Raw genomic sequence first — 5,829 nt, 5'->3', positions numbered from 1 at the left:
TCATTTTCACAAAAATGAACACAACCTAATCATCAACATATTATTTTGCATAAATATCATGACTATAACACTTTTAGAGTTTTTAATCCCAAAACAACTCTATAATCCCAACTCAATAATTTACACAATATTCCTCAATACCAATTTATTTTTCTCAAAAATAAATTCCAAAACTCAAGGATGAGATAAATATTTCAACATTATTTTCTCAAAATAAATTATCTAACCATAATATGAAGTAGATACAACCCATGCAACTATAAATTTTATTTTTTGTTTTTTTAACAAAATTATCAACATAAGATGATTTTCCTAAATCAAGTTTCAAATATCAATATCCTTAAAAGTTGCGAAGATCGCGACGAGCTCTCCGACTTTCATTTATAACACTTTTGCAAAATCTTACTCTAAAGACTCCCTTTTTAGGCTAGATTGAGCAACAATGGAGGAAGAAAAAGAGAGAGAAACGATCAAAGGTGGAGAAAGAGAGACTTTGAGAGAGAGAGAGAGAGAGTGAGAGGTGCCTCTGCAAATGCAAGCCAAAAAAAAAAAGGAAAATGAGGACAAAAGGGAGGCTGCCCTACGTGGGTTGCCTTCCCAAGGGTTAGTTTTTTTAGAAAAAAATATAATACAATTTTTTATAATAATATCTTTAAAATTTATAATATAAATTATAAAATGATATAATTTTTACCATAAAATATAATGTAAAGACCCAAAAAAAAATAATAAAATAAAAAAAAATGTGGTGGTGATTGTTTGGCGTGTATGGTCAACATGAGGATGGTGGAAAATTATTTGAGAGGGAGGCTAAGAAAATTTGAGTGGGAAGCGTTTTTATAATATATCACATTGGGAGAGTGGTTACATTCCAGCTGGGACTTGCTCACTTTCGGTGGGAAAATGTTTAAAAAACAAAAAAAAAAAAAAGAGATTGTAGAGAAAAGGTGGTGTAGATATGGCAATGTCTCCTGCTCTTTCATCTTCATCTTCAGCTCTTTTCTTTTCCTCATCCACAACTTGGAGAGGCCTAGCTGGACCCGAAATATCCAAACAACTCCTAAATCTCAGCGGAATTGCGGCGATGCGTCCTGGTGGTCATGGTTGGAGGTCCCACAAAGTCGCCAAAATTTCTGCATCGATATCATCTAAGCCCAAGGAAGAGCTACGCACCAGGCCCGATGAGCTAGTCAACTCCATTCTTTCCATAGTTACACAAATAGATAGAGGAGTTTTGTTGACAAGGGATGAACACAACAAGGTAGCTGAAGTGGCCCAAGAATTGGGAAGATTTTGTGTTGATGAGCCTGTAAAATGCCCTCTTATATTTGGAGAGTGGGATGTGGTGTATTGTTTTGTGTCTACATCACCTGGAGGTGGATACAGGAGTGCATTCGGCCGTCTTGTTTTCAAAACAAAAGAAATGATTCAGTTTGTTAAAGCTCCTGATACTATGAGGAGCAGAGTATCCTTTTCTGCTTTCGGGTTCCTTGATGGAGAGGTCTCTTTGGAAGGAAAATTGAAGGCTCTGGATGGAAGTGCTGAGGTTGCTACCGGTAGCTACAGTCGTTGGAGGGCTACTTCTCAATCTCAATCTATGTGCTGAGGTTCTGCTATGTTCAGGGCAGTTTAAAGGAGAAGTTAGGTTCAAGTTTTAAACCCTAGTTCCATAGATCAAATTGTAGAGGGTTTTGAGGGCTCCGATTTAATTTGAACGAATTGAAATTTTGTCGCCGAAAATTTTTATTTTCTCGAAAGCTCTTGGACCGAGGTAGGGATTTTTCCTACACTTATTTATGCACTTTTACTTGATTATATGGAGTTTAGAGTTGTATATAATTTAATTATAATTTTTGAAAAAAATTGTAATTTATTTGCTTAAAAGGAAAATTTGAGAAAAATAAAGAGTTGATGCCCAAATTGCGAAAGTGTAAACTTGGAATATGTTTGTAAGGTTATGAAAGAGCTATGTTTTAAATTTGAACAAAAACAAACTTCGACTCAATTGGTTTTGAAATTTTTACCAGTTTGTGACCAAAAGAGCATTTTTAAAGAAAACAAAGGAACTACATTTAGTTTTGGGGGCTTTTGATCAAAATAGGATGTCATAATTGAATAATGCTTGGAGAATGAGTTTGGAAAAAAAATGATATTTTCTTGGGCATTAACGATATTATTTTGTTTAATGTATCTGTTGGAATAAAACCGATACGGTTAGAAATGGACCTTGAGAGGTTATCGGACGTGATTGTGATATGAAAACTAGTGTAGTTGTTCATATTTGATGAGATGTGGAATAGATTGTATTTGACGAAATTTTTTTGGAATTTAATTGTTTAAATATCCGTTTAGAAATATCTGTTTTGGGCTATTGGTGGAGAATAGTCATGATTGTTGTAGAAATGCATGAGACTTAGGTAAATTGAACAACATTCTTCATTTGTTGCATTGGACATTGCATTACATTCATTTCATTGGAAATGTATCTATTTTTGAGAAATGTTGGAAATGTATTTGTTTGCGAAAAGATGAATACTTGGTGAATTTGGGTAGGAGGTGTCGAGCCTTCCAGTTTACTGGTAAAAATGACAGTAGTAGTGCATTAGGGCCTACTTGCAGACACTCGGCTAGAGATTCACAGGGCTCGTATTCATGTAATAGATATGGTTTAAAATGGAAATGGTTTTATATTTGTTGTTACATCTCAGCATTTCATGCTTTATAAAAAAAGAAGTAAACTGTTTTATCATGAGCATACTCCTCTTTAGTCTTGTCATTGTTCATATGTTGTGTAGTATATCTCTACTGGGCTGTGGCTCACCCTATAAGGGAAATCATTTTAGGCACATGTGCTATACCTCCGCCAAGGCATTGACTTAGGAGGACTCAGAGCTGAGGCTTCATTTTTGTTGAATTGTTATTTGTTTAATGTAAGCCCAAGGTTGTATTTGTGTTGAGTTGAAACTCCATTTTGTGTAACCAATAATATTCTTGGATAAATTTGTAAGCATGTAGGGCACTTATTATCTGTTTGGCTTCTATTTCATACTTGTTGTAAAATGCATGTTTGGGATTAAAACTAGGGCATTGAGATGTGAACAACATGTATTTGGCATTTGGGATTTAATGGAAATGGGTGTATGGATTAGTTAGCTATATATATGTGTTTGTCTATCAGGTGGGTTTTATTGCATAAATAGATATATCCTGCCCAATCTTTGGGGCGTTACATATAACATTTTTGTACATCACAAAATATAATATTTTGTTCATCACGAAATATACACCCATTTTTTCACTATAAAAATATATAATTTTTCACCATATGGTACACACCATAAAATCAATTATTAAATATTTATTATAATCCTATATAATAAATAATAACAACTCCCAAAGTGGTTATTATCAATCACATAATCAAAAAGAACCAAACAGTTAAACATGCATAATTAAACAAACTCAAATTAAATTAAATCTAAATCATGGGTCTCACCCATAAGTCAAACATGGTCCAATTATATATCAAAATAGACCCAACAAATTTGTCTCAAATCATGGTCCAAACACCCAAAACTCAAATTTCAAATTCTGCTATAAATTAAACTGAACACCAATCAGTCTGCAAATTCACATAAAATAAATGCACATCATTAAATTCCAAAATTTTTATCCAACATGCTAGACTCTTATAAGAACAACATAATAAAATTTTCATAATTTCTAAGATCGAAAATTATATTTAAAAAAAAATTATTACAAAATTGAACTATTTTCGCACATAACTTTTCACAACACTCCAATCTAATTATTACTCAATTAATTTATGCACTGACTATTTAAAAAAAATATTTTGGATTATCACATTTGCCGACATCATTCACCCTAGGATTTGGTTCCTACGCTCATTCATTTTCGTTCTTTCCTCTGGCGTTAGGATCCACATGTTTCTTCTCCTCACTGTGGATGTCATATCCAATTCTCTCTTCCTCTCTGTTGTTGGCCATCTATCCTACTAAGTTCCCATAGATGGACCGTAGAGGGTTCAACAAGGGGCAGTTTTAGATTTCGAAAAACCGGCATCCATGCAATCGCATGCCTCACCGATCGTATCATTTTTACATGAATCGGGGATAGCTCATGATCATGAATTCGGAATTTCTTCGCGAACTCAAGACCACCTCTATCAGAGAGAAAAGAATTCGGTTTTGATCACCTCCAAGCGATTGGTGACATCCTTATAAACGTCCAAACAGGGAACTTAGCAGGAGAGAACCGACAAAATAGATTGAGCCAACTACCTGCCAACAAGAAGATGAGAATACTGTGGTGGTTCGTCCACCTGGGGGCACTCCGACGATTAAGTCAGTAAACCTCATCTCTCACAAATATCAAAACAATACTTAAACTTACAAGTCAAAACTTACCTCTGACCCATGAGGGTGCCTCAGTTTTATAATCAGCAGTGACCTGGTCCCTTAGTAGCCTTACTCCATTGGACTCAAGCTCAATGCTCATCCTAAACTCTCGGGCTAGATAGAGATAAACTCCTCATGAGCCTTATCCTTATCCAAATTGAAAGCCTCCTCTGTTCTAGGACTCTTGTCTCTTATCCAGATACCTCGGGATTCCGGCATTACCGCAAAATATCTCGGCAATGCCATGGTTACCTCGACAACATGACTCATCCACGTGGCACCTTAGCCAATATCTCGGAGTTATCTTGGTCACATGGCATCATTCCCAAAATACTTTTCCACACTTATTATTATTATTACATATATAAATGTTATTTTATTTGTTTTTGCTTTACAAAACCTGTCTATAAATTGAGGCCGCAGGCCTCAAAGAGGCGGAGGCAGAGAGCTAAGAGGGGAGCTCCAAGAAGAGTAGGAAAGAGTGGGAGAGTGTTTAGTTTGTGGAGTGGTAGTTTTATACTGACGTGGAATTAAAATTTTTTATTTTTATTTTTAGGATTGAGATGAAATTCTAATTAAATAATTAAAATAATTAATTTTTAATTTTATAAAATTTTAATTGATTTGGATACTGTTATATAATTTTATATTTTTATGTAAATAATATTTTTATCAAATTATGTGTTCACTAGTTATGAATACATGTTATATAATTGTTTTCAATACTTGTGTGTTAAAACTATTAGACGAGTCATATCTAGTTAGACGGATTATGCATCAACCATAGTTTAATGATAGTTTAGTGGTGATGATCAATGCTAAACTAAGATAATTCATGGCTTTCTGGTTTTAAAACACAAATATTTTTAAATGGTGTACTCGACCAAGGTACGTCTTAGTATCTAATTCAATGATTTTTTACAACTTAAATATAATGACTCCCAATTATAAGATTAGTAGTGGATTCAAAATCTTAAGAATTTTCTCATTTTGTTGCACATCATTTCATGTTCAAGCCACAAACAAATTAGTCTCTAAATTATAAGCAACTTGTCATAATCTTTGTGGTTCGACATCCATTCTCAACCGCTATATTTTAGAGTAGTGGTTATTACTCAATTTTTAATTAGTATATTTTGATATGCAAACGACCTACCAGCCTAATTATAACTCAATTGTAACTTTTGAATGCATTTTGGATATTTACCCAACAAAAAACCATGTGATAACTTATTTAACCATACAGGTTCCTTTTTTTTTTTTTAACTAATTATGAAAAAATGCATCAAATAGAATTATAATTTATTTAAATCTTTTAAACTAATAATCCATAAAACTATAATTATAAAAGTTAATTTATAAAGTGATACCAAACGGACATTGTATATTAGGCAAACTATTAAGCAGATTC

The 5,829-nt window shown here is 33.5% G+C and overlaps 1 pseudogene; it reads left to right on the top strand.

The window, feature by feature from the left end:
• Positions 1 to 958: 958 nt before the first annotated feature.
• On the top strand, positions 959 to 1,606 carry LOC114315194 (putative plastid-lipid-associated protein 8, chloroplastic pseudogene; annotated as a pseudogene).
• Positions 1,607 to 5,829: the final 4,223 nt, after the last annotated feature.

The sequence above is a fragment of the Camellia sinensis genome, chromosome 10, assembly GCF_055761805.1.
Source record: "Camellia sinensis isolate YWXY chromosome 10, ASM5576180v1, whole genome shotgun sequence".
Lineage (NCBI taxonomy): Eukaryota > Viridiplantae > Streptophyta > Magnoliopsida > Ericales > Theaceae > Camellia > Camellia sinensis.
Note: the sequence above shows the minus strand (reverse complement) of the source record. Positions and strands in the feature narration are given on the sequence as shown.